The sequence below is a fragment of the Pinus tabuliformis genome, chromosome 3_2 (genome assembly GCF_031772625.1).
Source record: "Pinus tabuliformis cultivar Carrire ecotype Pingquan chromosome 3_2, CPIR1, whole genome shotgun sequence".
NCBI classification, from domain to species: domain Eukaryota; kingdom Viridiplantae; phylum Streptophyta; class Pinopsida; order Pinales; family Pinaceae; genus Pinus; species Pinus tabuliformis.
The window spans coordinates 255,482,697-255,500,801 of NC_142302.1; positions in this window are offsets into that span (position 1 = coordinate 255,482,697).

Consider the following 18,105-nt stretch of genomic DNA (forward strand, 5'->3'; position numbering starts at 1 on the left):
ACCCTAGAAAGAGTAATCATCATAATCATTGTCTAAATATAACCAGAAAAAATTTCCTTTATTAAAGATAGCCTCCTTTAGGGGCAATACACCACCAAAAGGAGATTTCGTCCTTCTCCAAACCATGTCTACACTCATGCAAATAAAAAATGTGTTTCCATGTTTTTGCAGACATTTTACAACATAACCCAATCATATTTCCGCGAACTAAATTGCTCCAACAGAGATTAGAATCCCCAGTCTCCAACAATCACAATACCAAGAATTTTAAATATATTTGTAAAATTGTTTACTATCAAATAATTCTTTGAATGCAAAGAGATTTTAGGCACAGGGAACCGAATCATCGATCCAACTATATATTGAATTTTGTATCCAAAGTCTAGAAAAGGAAAAACCAACTGAGATATTTGTCCTTTGTCATTAAGGTATGTTATACACCTAGGGGGGATAATATGGGGTACCAAGGGAGGTACCCAAGGTCATAATGTAATAATGGGATTGGCCATAGTAATAAATAAGGTGGTTAACCCATATCATGTAAGGGACCACAAGTAACTAGTAATAATATAATGGGCCCATGGTATTAGTTTGATGGTATGAGGGAACCATGGTAATAACCCATGGTATTGTATGTATGAGGCCTATATAGAGGCTAGAGACTCAATGTGAAGGAATAATGTCGGAATATTGTATGAACTGGCATATGGCTTGTGGAGCGTTCTCCTTCCTTAAGGAGTGAATGTATGGTGTTGCCCTACCTTAAGGGTTTGATCAATAAAGAATCATTTCATATTATTCCTGGGTTTATTTGCATTGCCTTATATTTTCATATCAAATCTATAATATTCTTGGGTTAGATCTATAATATGCTCTGATACCACTTGTTATAGATCTAATCCAAAAATATAAGATAATGCAAATATACCTAGAAACAATAAGATAGACATAGATAGAAATGATTCACTTTATTGATCAAAACCCTTAAGGTAGGGAAACACCATACATTCACTCCTTAAGGAAGGAGAACACTCCACAAGCCATATGCTTATTCATACAATAATCCTTCACCATATTCCTTGACATCTCTCCATGTGGAGTCTCTAGCCTCTATATAGGCCTCATACATACAATACCATGGATCATTACCATGGTTCCCTCATACCATCGAACTAATACCATGGGCCCATTACATTATTACTAACTACTTGTGGTCCCTTACATGATATGGGTTAACCACCTTAATTATTACTATGTCCCATCCCATTATTACATTATTACCTTGGGTACCTCACTTGGTACCCCATATTATCCCTCCTAGGTATATAACATTCCACCCCCCTTAGCATGTTTCGTCCCCGAAACATGGTAAGAACACAAATAATAAGATCTACTCAAAAGAGTAGTCCACTGGTACCATGCACGTGCATCTAGCCATCCAAGAGAAAGGTGAACCCTTGGTCTCGCTGGTGCCTCGCTCACTTGAGATGGAAGTTGACCGTGGTAACTCTTCTGTGTGGATGTGTAGTAGGTGGATCTTCGCTCCTCTCTATCTGTCCTGCGGGGGTTGTTGTCCTTGTGGCGAATTGGTTGCCATCTTCTTGGTTGTTGTCTTGCAGGGTGATGTGGGTGATAATATGTTGAAGTTTTAACCCACGGTTTCTTTTTCTTTAATTCACTCCTTACTGGAGCCTGACTGTGATCTGGTGCATGTTGTGGTGCCTGCTGTGGTGTATTATCTTCCAATATTACTTCAACCATTGAGCCCTCATCTGATGTATCAACACCTGTAACTTTTTCTTCTTCAGCCTCTGTTTGTGTTTGATTGTCGATCATCACTAGTTCATCATCTAATATGTCAGTCCCTGGAACATCTTCTACTTCAGCCTCCTTGGACTCTACCTGTTTATTAATGGAAATACCCTGCAATGCAATTTTCTTATTTTTATACCAGAGCTTCAGGAATTTCTTCTGTACATTAATATTGATAGTACCCACTGATTCCATCCAAGGGTATCCCAAAACAACATCCATGTTATCCATATCTGAAGTATAAAACTCACCATGCAACACATACTTATCCATATAAATCTTCAAATCCTTATACACTTGAACATCCTCATCATCCACGTGTGTGTTTTCAATGTGTTTTGTTGGAACTTGCAATTTTTTTCCCAAATTAACATTGATGAAATTATGCTTGTAACTAGGATTTATAGAAACAATGATCTTCTCTTTCTGAATCAATCCATGAACCTACAATAAGGAGATACCAGCAGAAAATAACCCTTTAGGTTCATTGGTTTGCTTCTTTTTTGTAAAAATAAAATATTTGCTAGGTTATGTGTCTGTCTGTGTGAGCTTATCCACAAGATTAGTTTTACGGTCAAAGTGGTCCATAATAGCTTTTGTGAATATGTCCTAAGTCAAGGGCCTCTGATAGGAATGTTGATGCCTTTGCCACCATTGCCATCTTTCATTGTCCAAGTACATTTTTCCCATTCTCAGCTGAGTCTCATCATCCATGATGTAATTCAAACTAAAACATTTCTCCATTTGTGCTAGCCATTTGGCTAGATGAGAGCCATCAAATTTATACAAGTGCCTTGAACTCTGAGATAGGCCCACCATCACAAAAAAAATTGGCGAAAATTTGAAATTGTCACAATTTAGTCAATATTGCTCACAATCCCTATTATGACCTGTTTTCAGAAATGGAACAATCATTCTGCATCTACTCATGTGATAGAAATCTTGATCCAGGTACTGGAATTTCATATCTGCACTGCAACTATCCCGCCGTCACCAAAATGTCTGCAAAAAAGAGCTGATTTTAAATCAGCGATATCTCCCTCATCCGAACTCTGATTCGACTGATTTTTGTTTTTGAAATTGGGTATTTTTCACAAAGAATCCAGACCAGCAATTAGATTTTTCAGATCTTATACCAAAACATCCAGATCTGCACCGAAAACTCGTTTCCCTGAAAATTTGTCTACAACCCCACTGATTTTTAGATCAGCGATATCTCCTTCATCTAGACTCCAATTCAACCGATTTTTTTTGAAATCGGCTATCTTTTCACAAATAATCCATATATATAATTATATTTAGAAGATATTGCACCAAAACATACATATCTGATCTGCAAACTCAACACCCCTGAAATCCTGCAAAAAAAAAAACATTCTCCACTTTTGCCCAAGAAAGTGCTCTGATGCAACTTGTTATAGATCTAACCTAGAAATATTATAGATCTGATATAAAAATATAAGACAATGCAAATAAACCCAGAAATAATATGAAATGATTCTTTATTGTTCAAACCCTTAAGGTAGGGCAACACCATACATTCACTCCTTAAGGAAGGAGAACACTCCACAAGCCATATGCTTGTTCATACAATAATCCTTCACAATATTCCTTGACATCTCTCCATGTGGAGTCTCTAGCCTCTATATAGGCCTCATACATATAATACCATGGATCATTACCATGGTTCCCTCATACCATCGAGCTAATACCATGGACCCATTACATTATTACTAACTACTTGCGGTCCCTTACATGATATGGGTTAACCACCTTATTTATTACTATGGCCCATCCCATCATTACATTATTACCTTGGGTACCTCCCTTGGTACCCCATATTATCCCCCCTAGGTATATAACAAGGTAAGATCCAACAAAGCAACTATCCTCAATACAACCTGCCAAAGAAGCAAATCCAAATTCTCTATGAGTACATCGATTGTAAGAAGCAAGAAAAATTGGGTTTTCCAACAGAATACTTCGTTGTTTACAAACCGACTGAAATTTTAACAGCACTGACAAAGGAAGCCAGTGACATATAAGTTCAAGAATCTCAAATGGGAAAACTTCCAAATACTTGGATCCATCGAAAAATCATAAACTTTCCTAAAACCAAACCAAATATTTAGTGTTACACTGCAAAGGATAAAATCCTTAAAAAACACTCATCCTATTAAACATTAAAATTATTAGATTTAAAATCCTAAAAAAATATCATTCGCAAACATTTATTATCTATATATATATATATATATATATAGCATTATTTGAAAACAATTTCAAAAACATTTGCATTCTTGAGAAAAATATTGTTTTTCTTTTAAAGCATCATTTAAACTAACAATCCTTGGAAAATAACATTACCGAAAAAATAAATAAATAAATTATAAATAAGCTTTTGCGAGTACCCCAAAAACATTATATGTCGAGGCCAACCTCCCCTCCAACTAACTTCTGCGCAACGCCATCCCGACTTCCGTCTACCTGACTATCGCCAGCTCCGACCACTAGTACAATATTGTTGTTATCGATTTTTGTGCTAGCAATCATTTTCTCTTCCTTTCATCTTATTAAACATACAAATTATCATATTATACATGCTAAAAAGTTATCCTTCGCAAACATTTTTTAAAAAATAAAAATAAAAAATAAAAAAAATATTTTTCAACAATCACATTATATTAAGACAATTTAAAAAGGAATGCATTTAAAAAACCCAAATTTATTTTAAAACATCTTTACAACTAATAATTCTTGGAAAATAGTATTACAAAAAAAACAATTAAAAAATAATATTTTGCGAGTACGTCAAAAAAGTTGTAAATCAGGGTCAACCTCCCCTCGTATTAACTTCTATGCAACATCATCCTAACTTTTTACTACCTAACTATCTTCAGCTCTAATCACCAATACAATATTGTTTTTATCGATTTTTGTGCCAACAATCACTTTCTCTTACTTTCATCTTATTAAACATGAAAATTATCATATTAAACATGCTAGAAAATATCCTTCTCAAACATTTGTTAAAAGAATAACATTATAATAGGACAATTTAAAAAAAAGTTGCATTTAAAAAAAAAAACTCAGTTTTCTTTTGAAACATCTTCTAAACTAATAATTCTAGGAAAATAACATTACGTGAAAAAAAAATAGCAAATAAAAAAAAATTATGTGAGAATGTTGACTACGTTGTACGTCAAGGTCGAGGTCCTCCTCCAACTAAATTCTATGCAATAACATCTTGTCTCCAACTACTCGACTGAATTTAGCTCCAACCACGAATACCATATTACATTTTATGATTTTTTTTCTAGGAATTACTTTCTCTTACTTTCCTTTTGCTCGACCTTCCCACTCCCAACATCTGCCCCACACGCAAGACCTTCTCTGTTGGGGTCGAGGTCAAAACTACAACTAACTCATATTCATTTCCATCTTGCCTTTTGAATAACCAACTGAATTTACTCCAACTGTGGTTAAAACATTGTTTTTATCATATTCGTGTTTAAGTAATCAGTTTCTTATACTTTATTGCAATCACCTATATTTGATTTAAACCTTCCTCGGTGTCCCTTCATCGCATTACAAATAAAGAACTTCCATTTCATGCTATTGCTCGTAATTTCAGACCTAAATTATTTTTATTTCTTTTTACAGGACATCACATGTGAAACAAAGCTAAATATTCCAAACAATTCATAACAAATTCTATAACAAAACATACATACAATGCGTTCTCTTAATTTGTAGCTCATCAAAAAGCCCAAATTTTGATGAGAATATTCACTTCTAATTTCACAAGATCGTCAACATGTTTTTACATCCAGTCACTGCAAGAATAAAACTGGAATGATTACCAATAGAATTCACACCTTTACCAATTTCAAGACTATTTTTATGCTATCACTATATTGAGTCGAGAAAACAAAAAATCATTTTTTTAAATAAAACCATAATCATACGCTACATACAATTATGGAATGACCACAAACATCTTACTGGCACTCACTTCTTTTTATGTTTGCATGCAGTTACCTTCTCTTTCTTCATACGTCTCACCATGATATCTGATCCAGACACGCATATCGTTCAAGAAAAAATATGTCCATTTGCTTCAATTACAAATCCAAACAATTGCAGTCGAGCAATACCCAACCATTCTAGCAATACATAACGAAATTGAGCTTAGAAACACCATAAATCATTGTTCTTTTTTATCTTTAAAACATATTTATTTTCTTTCGTATTGAAATGTTCATTTCATAACTTGGTGTTCATTCTTGGCATGTCATGATCTCCACCATATGCACCCTTCAGTTTTAGATGACACTTTGATCCTTTACTGCCACGTTTCCATGACTCGTTGCACTCCCTCTCATCGTAACCATCCATGAAGCTCTTAAATGAAGAATATTCGGGCAACAGTCGATCATGTCCATTGATAAATAAAAATAAATAAATTATTGTTATGCACTTCCGTAGAAAGTTGAAATATATATGCCTAACAAATAAAATAATAAAATATTAATAATTACAAATTTTATATGAAGTATAAATATATAAAAAAAAACTATAAATATTATTATATATATATATATATATAAACAATTATAAAAACCATATCTTGTTATGGAAAACTTAAACTGTATCATAATTATTAAAAGAAAATATAAAAATAAATAAATAATGAAGCAAACAAATATTATACATGTTCAATGGTCAAAGAGAGACTGAGACATTCATCTTTCACCAAACTAGTTATGTTGATAGGCATGGTCTATATGGGAATTAGGGTTTAGGAATTTCAAATCTTTAAAAATTAATAATTTTTTTGAATTGAATTTAAACAAGAATGCAACAAATTACAACTATAACAATAAATACATAGATGCATTAGAAATAACACTTCATTTCATTAATATCAAATACTGAAATATGCTTACAAATAGAATGGAAATAAAACTAACTTAGGAAATGGTAGGCCTATTTATTATTGAACAAGAAGGTAAAACCCTAAACAACCAAAACCATAACTCAGGAGATGGAACACCAAGAGTTTGTTGGCTCCGTTGGGGTTAGTTGGGAGGCCAACTTCCCGGGATCGTAACTTGGTCATATTATCTTTGTTTGACACGTACAATACCTTGTTGGAAACATCTCTCTGATTACTACAAGTTTTGTAGTAGGACCATGGATATGGGCATGTTGCAGACCTCAAAAGAATGTCGTTTAGGGGGGGAAATTTCTCTGCAAGTTTAGGACCCGAAAAACTGCTAAAAATAGTAAATGATGCAATAAACAAGGAAACAAATGAAACCAACTAGAGCACTAGGTGAAATAGGTTGGTGGACACCAATATCCACCTGGATCATGTTTATATGTTTCCATTTCTGATATGAAATGGGGAACTAAAGGCTTCTTGTCAGCTTACAAGAACCTCTCCCACTCCAAAGCTTATATATTCCCAAGATCTATCTTATGCTTGATAAATGCGGAATTACATAAATTGAAAGGGGTGTATGTTTGTGCTTGTTTTTAAATTGTTCATGTGCTTATGTATATTTGTTTGTGCTAATATTTAAACACACACATAACAATAAATAAAGTAGCAAATTAGAAAACACATAAGACAACAATATAATGTGGATTTCACCCTGATATCTTGGGCTACATCTCCTTGAGCTCTAATCAAATCGACTAGGCTCTTTGGGATTATGGTTTAAATTATTTTACAAGCTCCATGCTCAACTCCATTGGTTTACACTGAACCTATGGGTTTATAAATACAATCTTATCCTGTTGGTTGTCCATACTCTGTAGACAGATCTAGGCTTCTTTGGACTTGATTCCTTCAATCAGTGCTCTAAGCTTCTTGAGCTTCTGGTTTCTTTGAATCCGTGAGAATTCTCTTATTGTCTCTGGAATACCTTCTTCTATCTTCAGTACACTTTGGAAACAACTGGATCATTTCGATCTCTTTGTTGTTTTCTTAGCTCTGGCTCTGGCTCTGGCTCTTGCTCTAGCTCTCAGCTTTGGCTTTGGCTCTGGATCTCTAGATAACTGGTTCTAGCTCTCAGCTCTCTTAGCTATCTGGCTCTGTCCGTCTAGATCTACCTCCAACCTTTGGTGGCTCTGCCTCTGCTCAGCCCCCTAGCTCTGAAGATCTCAAGATTTCTAGCTCTCGGTGCTCGAGTTCTTGAGCTCTCTATCCCTTTCATGTTTCGCTCGACCTCCAAGTGACCCTTGGCAATCTTTCGTAGTGCCCGGACAATTGTGCTCTTTGTGTTTTTGTAACACATCGGTTACAGTCCTCCATCATTGAAGGACCATGAATTTCCATAAAAGAATCAGTTTCCCATTGCAATGAATTAGCAGGCACATGAAACCCAACCATTCAGCCTTCCTCCTACAGAAAGCCCACGTTTGAACACGTAACGCAATACACAGGGAAAAATGGTGAAAACACATCATTGGAGCATTTAACTGAAACTCAAAATGCATTAAATCACATTGATAAGCCTATCGGGTCCGTCTTCTCATCGCAAATCGCAATCGCATGGCGTATGGCCAAAAACCCAATACATAGGAAATACACAGAAATCCCGTGAATCCAGATTTCAAAAGTTATTAAATTGCACCTATAATTCCCATCGGGTCCACCTCTTATCAACATATTGCAAGTCACTTATCACAATGTGCATTGGCCCTTTGTATCGGGGATTTCTGATCGTCGATCGTCAACATCGACGTATCGTTATCGGCCCCCTCACTACACACACATCAACACAAACAAAATAATAAAGTTCACCAGACTTCCTTGCTACATCTCCTGGTCCAGCTTTAAGTGTTGACCTGTATGTTAAGTCTTTAAGAACAGATTATTACAAGAGTGAGCTCAAAACAAAGTCTCAACACAACAGTGACATCAAAGAGGGATCTGCTCAAAAAACTTGAGTATAAAAAAGTGCACAAACTCTCCCTCTGTCATGTTCCTCTATTCAATCTGCCTCAATCTGATCGATTGTCTATATTTCTGAGATTGTCTTCAACTGAATTCTCCCTCTGACCATCTTTTTTTCATGATTGGATGGCTTTTTAAGCCTAACAATGTTGTTTATTCATTTCCCTTTTCGGGCTCTCTGGCTTCCAGTCGTTTCTCTTCTTCCCCAGGCTCTCTGGCTTCCATCGAGCATTCATGCACTCATTGTTGAAATGCACGGGGGCAAAAGGCTACTAACAGGATGAGATACTGGTGGGCATGGGTGGAACTGGCCGTTTGGCTTTCCCCCAGAAAAATCCTTAAGACAAATGCATTTTTGGTCTCCAAAGGAAAATACACAAAAAACATATAAAATCTGATAAAAACACTTTCTATCGGACTTCAAATAATATCCAATCACGTCCATAATCCCTATCAGGTCCGGCCTTTATCGTATGTCGCAAGGCACATCGGCTATGGGTCATAATCCCTTTGTATTTGGTTCCAATCACATTTCTTCATCGATCGTCGATCACCGATATCGGCGTATCACATATCATGGGGTCGCAGGTCTCTGCATTGTTCCACCAGTCCACTCACCGATCGTCGATCGACACCATCGGCCCATCGCAATCACAATCGTATTACGTGCGGCCTACTGGCATCACCCCTTTGCATTGTTCCATTGCAATAAGTCGCAATCACATATCGCTGAGTCTCTGGGCCTGCGGTAAGTCCTCCCTTTGGAAATCTGCAATGCGATATTGTAATCTCCACCGTTGATTTGCGCGCTTGATCAACGGTCCACGTTGTGTCGGATCATGATTGCAAATCCCATAGGGATGCCTCCGATACACTTTTTTGTCCTACTCCGAGGTGATTTGATCTCATCTGTTGATCCCGTGGATCCAACGGCCCTGGTGCATTCTTGTTGCGCTTCCACTTTCCTTTCTATTTTTTGGGTTTTTCCACCATTCTTTCATTTGCGTTATTAATTAATGAAGACTTTAGACATAGAGGTTTTTATACAAGAAACATTTTGGATCAGCGACGTCCCTCACTGTCTCCCCAACATCATGTAGATCCCCCTCAATGAAGGTGATCAGGTCGAAAAAAGTCTTTGAGGCCTTCGACTTCTTCCGCGGCCCCACCTACTCTCTTGGACACTGTCGTTTCAACTATGTATAAGCCGTTTGAGGGTCAACACCACCTTCCTCTGGATCTATTTCTTGCTCATGCGAAGGCAACTTTTGGCCTTCACGTTCCTTCTCTGTTTCCTTCTGTTGCTCTTCTACTACCTTCGTGGCATCTCGCGCTTCCTGCGCCTTGCCTGCTGCTACTTCGTTCTTTCTCTTCTTTGCCAATTGTGCAATCCGTAGTTTTTCCTCCTCCTTCTTCCTCTGTGTAGTGGACTTCTCTGCTTCCACCACAGAGCTACCTTGAGCATACCACTCTGGTGACTATGACTCAAGGACAATGAATATGACATCGTCTGTCACCATATAAGGTAGCTCCTTCCATGCCTTCGTGAGGTCCTTCCCTGCCTTGATGTACACATGATGAAGTCTGCCTTGAACTCCACAAAGTTCTGCAGACTGTTGTAAATAGTGGGAGATAACCATGGCTTGTAGTTAATCCCCATTCTGATGTTCATCTCCATGAATTGCCAGAATATTTTGCTCTCTTTGATTCTCTATGCATCTTTGGTTGCTCATAGTGAAGTGTACTTCGCTGCCTCTGGAAGATCTAGTGAAATCGTTGGGAACTGGTTATCCTCGGGAAATTCCTAAGCCACCAACACTATGGATAGCATAAGCCATGCATAGTGGAAAGTCTTCTCCTGCTCCTATGCCTCGTGGCAGTTTTCCAGGAACTCTCTGCACAAGTAATCTGGCTAGTTAAACTGGACCCCTTCTGTGTATTGCACAGCAAGTGCAACCATTGATGTAGGCACCTCATCTGCATAGCACTTCCACATAACTTTCCCAGCCAATATCTGCGTTGCAACTTTGACCATTGCATTGTTGATGCTGGAGATCGGGTACCCTATTTTCTTCTTCTCTAGCTTGAATTTCTTCTTCATGGCCTCTGCGATGGCCAAATCGTCACTTTTACCCTCTAAGATATTCATTGGATCCTCCCCTTTGCAAGGGAGCTAGGTAATTCTGTGAATCAAATGATCCGTGATGGGGATGGGCTCTTCCAGCCACAGGCACCCATCATGCACGAGGCAGAGTAGCTACCTGATGACAAAAATAGTCACTGGGGCGGAATGGTAATGCAGAAACCAGATCAGGTTTAACAATCCTACTTTCTCTACACCTCACAATGAATAGCATGGCTCCAACTCTATAAATCCTGGTGGTGTGTTTTTCTTCTGGTGCATGAGCTGTGCGGTTGCCAAATGTGGTAATTTCTCATGGTCCATGAGATCCAGTCTTCAAATTTTAATGCTGGCACTCACCCCAAGTGAGCTCTGTCAAAAATTATGTTGTCAAGGAGCAGCGGGGTCTGCAGAGAGCTCTTGATCTCATCTATGTCCTTTGCCACCCTTGCTTTCCCCTTCCGTGGAGGAACATATGCGAGCAGCCTGGTGAAAGGGTCGACACCATAGGTTTCCACCTCCATCTCTACGTCCTCTTCCTCCTCTACTAGGATTTCTTCAAAGTCTTCCTCCTCCTCATCAACCTCCAAGTTAATCACCTTCCCCTTTTCTTCCATAGTAAGCCTAGTTCTCAGTGGGTTTCTAAGGGACACGCACATTGGTACCATAGGCTGCTTGTCTTTCTTGGGTGTCGGCATGCGCAACGATTTGGGGATTTCTGCAACTATCCCAACACCTTTTGGGCTTTGCCTATCATCAAGGCCTACATGGCCTCCTCAGTGGTCATTGCTTTGGTATCCATGGCTTCCTCAAGCGCGGCCATAATGTTATTCCACAATTCTCTCAGCAGCTCGGGTAAGTGCACAAACAATGACTTCGACTTCAAAAGATCAAACAAATCTGGGTTCATGAATCTCTTAGTGCGCAACAGCTCAATTCTCAAATGGCCAAGTGTTGTTTGTTGGGAAGCCCTTTGCAATTTATAGCACCTTTTGAATTCAAATTCAACCGTTCCCCCCATTTTCAGTCGATTAATGCTCCCTTGGCAGTGGATTTCCCCAAATCTAGCCCATAAAGTTCGCCTTAAATGTCTGTCGCCTACTCCATTTGGTCTCAAACCAAGCATCACATCGTGCATAGTGACTATAACGGTCACTTTCCAACCAACCCACGTGGCAGTGCAGCGATCCTCACATTATCATGGACCCTGTGACACTTCGCTACTACACACAATCCTGACATCGCACAGCTCTCGGGCAAAGTAGTTTATAGTCTCGCACCTCCTTTCAGCTGCGTGGAGTGCTAAGACTGTGCTTCCATTGACTTTGCCTGGGAAGAGTTCTCCATTTAAACTTAGCAACTACAACGCGCCACCATCTGTGATTTCCTTAATAACATATGGTCCTAGCTAATGCATTCTGAGCTTCCCTGGGAATTTATCAAACTCAATATCATATAGCAACAACAAATCATTCACCTTGAAGATGTGCAACTTAATATATCAATCGTGCCAAGCCTTTTCGCACTACTTTTGCACCTTCTGGAGGAATCTAGCCAAAAACCGTTCTTCTTCGACCTCCTCCAACTGCGCGAGCCTCTCCTCCAGGGCTCAACAATCCGTCATACTTGTGAGCGTCGCTATGCGTAGACTAGGCATGATGTATTCCATAGGGAAGCCGTAAAGGTTTCTACCTCATCAGCTTCTTGCATGTCGTCCTATAAGCCCATAATACTTTGGGTATGCACAGGTGCCATCACTTCGTTGTGCATTGCATACCTTGGTCAATGCATTTCACACCATATTAAATGCTTCCGCATGGATAACCTTCTATGTGATTGTCCTTCCTACGTAATGTCTTTCCAACTTTAAGAGCCATTTTCACATTTGTCCCCCCAACACACACTTATTGACCATACCTTTCAACGCAATGTCCATGTACATCCGTGCAAGTTGTTTTCCATATGCCTACATCCACCTAGCCAGACTCGCATGCAAATCATTTTGTCCATTGTACTTGTCTATCAATCGCACCCTAGGCTTCCCAAATCGTGTGCACATCATCCTTCTACATTCGCACCAGTCGTCAAAGCTCATTTTGTGCTTACCCCACCACCTCCCGGGCGTAGTGCGCAATACCCAATTCAAGGCCTGAAAGCATTGTTTTTCTGGCACCTCCATTTCAAATTTATCCAAGAAGGTATCTACCTCACTTAGGCCATCATAAGTAGGCAGGTCTCTTACTTTTGTTAATACGCAGCGCAACGACCTTTTCATCATATTACAATTCAGTGTAGTTACCTCATGTAACCAATTCTACCATCGCTACGTCCCCTCATCCAAATTCAAAGTACAGGATCTTTCACGCTCCCATGCAAGCCACCCATCCGTAGTGGGATTCACCTAGTCCTAGTTTCATGCTGTTATCTTATAGATGCAGTCCAAATCATCATCACTTTAATAGTCGCGCACCTACTCTATATAACGCAATCCTTCAGTAGGGTCCAGGGCTATAACAACGCGCAGGGCTATAACAACGCGTAGTGACTTCTTCTCAAAAATCATCTTGCAATTTTTCATATTAATCACCCCATTCATGTCAGTGGCCCAATCAATTCCTAAGAGTGCGAGGTAGGGATTGTTGTCATCAACAATCTCTATCACTTCAAAGTCTTCTAGCGTGCTCGCTCCGTTAATGTCCATAGTGATTAGCTTCAATCACCCCATGGGTATTATCTTCTACTTGTTCGCCATTCACAGCTGAATAGGAGACCACTGTAGTGTAGGTCTCCCCATTCACTCCCATGTCTGCTTCAGCAGAACATTTGCATCTGATCCTAAATCCAGGATAACTTGATCCATTTCATATTCTCCAATTTGTATGGTTAACCTCATTTCTCTTCTCGTCCTTGTCTTATGCTTTCCAATCTTCCTGACTGCATGCGGTTCTCCTAGCACAGTCCCAACGCATCTATTAATGAGTTCCTGCAATCCTTTTACAGCTTTATTATCATGTGGTAACTTCATACATGTCTCGATGAACATTGTGAGCATGGATGGGTCCATCTCCAGCTCTAGTCTATCTTTTCTTCCTAAAGTGGAGGCCTCAGTGAAGCTCTTCTTGGCTCCCATGAAAGTTTCACGCGCATGCTCCAAATCAAACTCTGCTTCTTTTATCGAGGCTTTGTGAACCCAAGTACTATCTTTTGGTTTTTTTCCTTTGTCATATCCCATTGTGATTTGACTTCAAAGCACAATGTTCACATTTGGATCTTCCTCGTGGGGCTCAGACCACATCATCTGCAGGTTCTGAGTCGGGGGAGGCGGTAGTGCTCCTTTGCCACGTATCCTAGCTAACAACGTAGGACAATCTTCAGCCTCATGATCAAACAAGTTGCAATACAAACATGATAGACTCATTGGGTTTTTACAATCGTGGGCATAATGTCCTGAACCTCCCCAATTGTAGCATATCAACTGTTTGTGACCTCTTCGAGGTCCTCCTCCACCTCGGCCTCGTTTGCGCCCCTGAAATCCTATTCGTGCCACTCTTGCATTCTGGTCTAGGGGCCATGTTTCAGCCTAAACTCTGTAGGTGGGAGTTCTATCCATCATCAACTCATAGCTTCTACAAGTGCACTCATCATGTCCCACCGACCTACAAAAGTTACAGAACAATTGCTGCGAATTTTATGTATACTTCTGTAACAAATGGAAACTATCTGTAGCATGTTTTCCACCTATTTGACAATTAGCACACCACAAAGTAGGCACTGCGCTAGGTCATTCTTGCGCTTCCAGCCTTAATGGCTTCAGTCCTCCTCCTACGAGGTAATTCAAGAAAAGTGGGCAATGGTCATTGTCATGACCTTGACCTTTGTATTTTACACACGACACCTCTTCTTGCACTTCTGGTCGAGCTGTCTTGTCCTATTTCAGATTATGCATCTCCAAGCATAAATTCTTCAGCTGCGCGTGGATTTGCTAAACTCCCAAGTTAGGATCCTGCATCGGGGTCTCATGTAGCCTCATCACGATCCTTAAGGCCTCTGCCTGAGTCGTTAACTTTTGTTGTGATAGCTCACTCCTCAGATGTGGTGTTAGTGATGCTACAAACCATTCGTGATGTTGTCCATCCATCATATTCATATTAGCTTCGCGAATCATGCATTTCAGTCTCTGGTCCAGTGTTGAGCATTAGAAAAGGTATGTAATTGCCACTTATTTCATTTTCTTTTCCTTTAATTCATAATTTCTTTACATTATGAGATGGGCATATGATGAAGGATTATGATAAAGTTAAAGTGATTTGTGAGTAATGTAAAATGACTAAATATTACCTTTTTCTATGTAGAAAATGAAGAAAATGGGAGATCTCCATTTCAGAGGAAAAGACAAGGCAAAATCAACTATTGTCCCCTTGACAAGGAACCGCATCCAGACGAGGCAATCCAGATCAGAATGCATGAGCCAGGAAAAGGAAGAAGAAACGCCATATCAGCACAAGAGGATGAAGAGATAACTAAAGGGTAACGATATGGTGAATCCCTCAAGATCCTTTGACCCTAAGGGATCGTTACCTTAAGAATATCTATATCTTTGGTATTTCCGCCTGGCCACTATAAAAAGAGACAGCGCTGCTAGCCCAAGGGGGAGGATTATTGTTGTTTTATAGAATTTGTTGTTGCAAACTAAACTTTGATCATTGACTCTCTTTAAAGAGCGATTAATGTAACTCTATTTTCATGATTAATACATAAACTTTGTTGATGTTTCATTTGTTGATTCTAGAGTAACCGCAGCAATGTGTCCTTGGAGGCTAAGGGCATGGCCCTAGTGGATCACTTGCTTTCTGTACCATTATTTTCCGATTACAACTTGTTCGTGGTTTGATTTCTTTTACTTGCTTCATTCAGTAATCTGTCGTTCCTTGACATTTCATTTACTGGCTCTATTATATTCAACTTGTACTTGAATAGTAAGGTTATCATTCGCAACTGAAATGTTATGTTGTTCATTCTAAAATCATATTCGCATTGTTGTCCCTTTATAGATTGACATTACTGTATAACATTATTGTTCCTTTACATATTAACATTACTGTTCGATTACAAAGTAACATTGTTGTTCATTTACAAATTGGTATTGTTGTTCATTTAGCCATGGTTTACCTACAATTGTGATTTCCATTCATTGAGATTACTATTCCATTACAACCGCAATTGTTATTCCCTTATAGCAGTGGTTAATACTTATTACATTGAACGAAGATTACTGGCTCCATTATTCACTGTGTGTTTGCATTTGATTTAGTTCACTATTCAATCTTTCGTAGAATTAATTAAGTTTGTTGTTCCATTCTTGGTTTGTTGTTCAATTCAATTACTAGTTAAATATTGCTGCTCAATTCCTTTAGATTACGCTTGCTGCTTAATTCATTCCTGTAAGTTAAGGCTTTTCTGTTCGATCTTTTCAATAGACTAGATGTTGTTCCCTTTTCTGTTGATTGAATTATCATTTCAAGTAATTTCTTTGGTGTGAACAGAATGATCTGCAACTGTAGTGAACATTGACTATTGCCATCCAGTTCCCAGATTGAAGGTCTTCTCTTTGATTACTTCTCATTTGCATCAGTTTACAAAGGAAAGAGTTATCATTACTGCATCCTTGATTGATGATTGTTGTAGCTTCTTAATTGAATGATTTAGTTATAAAGCATTTCAATTTCTTGACATTACACTTAGAGTTTGTTTCCAACATTTATTTACTTTTGTAAAAGCACTATACCACTAGCATTACTCTTGACAAGTGACTGCCTCAGACTTAGTACACTCTTGAGATTGTTAGGACTCAGAATTGACCATTTTTGACCTTATATTTTTGCTATAATGTTATCCTTTTTCAGTTCATAAGTTGAAAGCTTTGATTACATAATGACCTAATTACCCCAAGGTATGAAGTAACTCTCCGCATGACTATGTGTTTAATTATTCATTACATATTCATGTTATCTTTATATTTATCTTTGGAAAAGCTAACTAAGTTGCTAAGTAACCGTTGAACTGTCTAAAGTCTGCAGAAATTATAATTCATAGTTGCTGTAACACCAGAAACAACAACTACGCAGTTGCTGCAACACCAGAAGCAGCAACTACGCAGTTGCTACAGCCAGCAACAGCAACCATCTAAAGCAGGGAAATGTTATTTTGCAACAACTGGAATACCGGAAATAACAAACGACAATTATCAGAAGATCGCCAGAATTCCACGCTGACGCAGCATGATTAGCAACTGTCCAAAAAAGGGTAAAACACAGTTACAGTTGCTAAAATATCAGGAACAGCATGGGTTTACTAAATCAGCAACCATGGGGAAGCGGAAAAGGATAGTGCGAGGATTCCAAGAAGATGGTCGAAGTTCAGTTACCAGCTGTGTAACAGTAAGAGACCCAAGAAAGAATACATTGTCACACTGTTGTAACAACATCCTGTAACAAGGAAGGATTTCTTATTGTTGACAGAAAGGTTTAATTGAATGAACTATGAAAGTCTATTGTAATAGATGTCTCCTCTATAAAGAGGAGACATCTACATCAAAGAGGGGGGAGAAAAAATAGTTTGTAAGGGGAATTTTGAAAAACAACAGCAAAGTCTGAACTTTTATTGTAACTGGATCTTTTGGCAGATGAATAGAAGATTGTTCTAAGCACCTAATATAGCATTTGTGTTCTGGGGAATCTTGTGAGAGGGACCGGGCCCACCTTCCTCACAAGATTCACCCATTTACTTTTCTGTCAAGTGTGTAAGTGTGTTTGGTAATTTCTTTTTGCTGGTACTCTGTTTTGGATTCTGTAGCATTACCTCTGATGATTTCCTTTTTGCTGGTACTCTGTTTTGTTAATTACTTGAAGCTGTAAGAGGATATTTCACTGGTGAATTAGAATTGCAGTGTGTATTAGCAATCTGGTTACAGGGGCAGGTGTTGGACGTCCTTACCTGGAGGATAGGGTCCTGATCCTCTGCTAACAGAGCATCCATCACTTTTCTTTTCAGATTTGAAATCTTAATTAATTGCTTCCATTTTATCTTTGCAATGCATTGTTATAACGTAGCGTGAGAATTATGTATACTACATCTTTTTAATGCTTTTAGAGTTAAGTACATACAGTACGCGGTAGCCTTTGAAATAAAAGACTTTCCCAGGTTG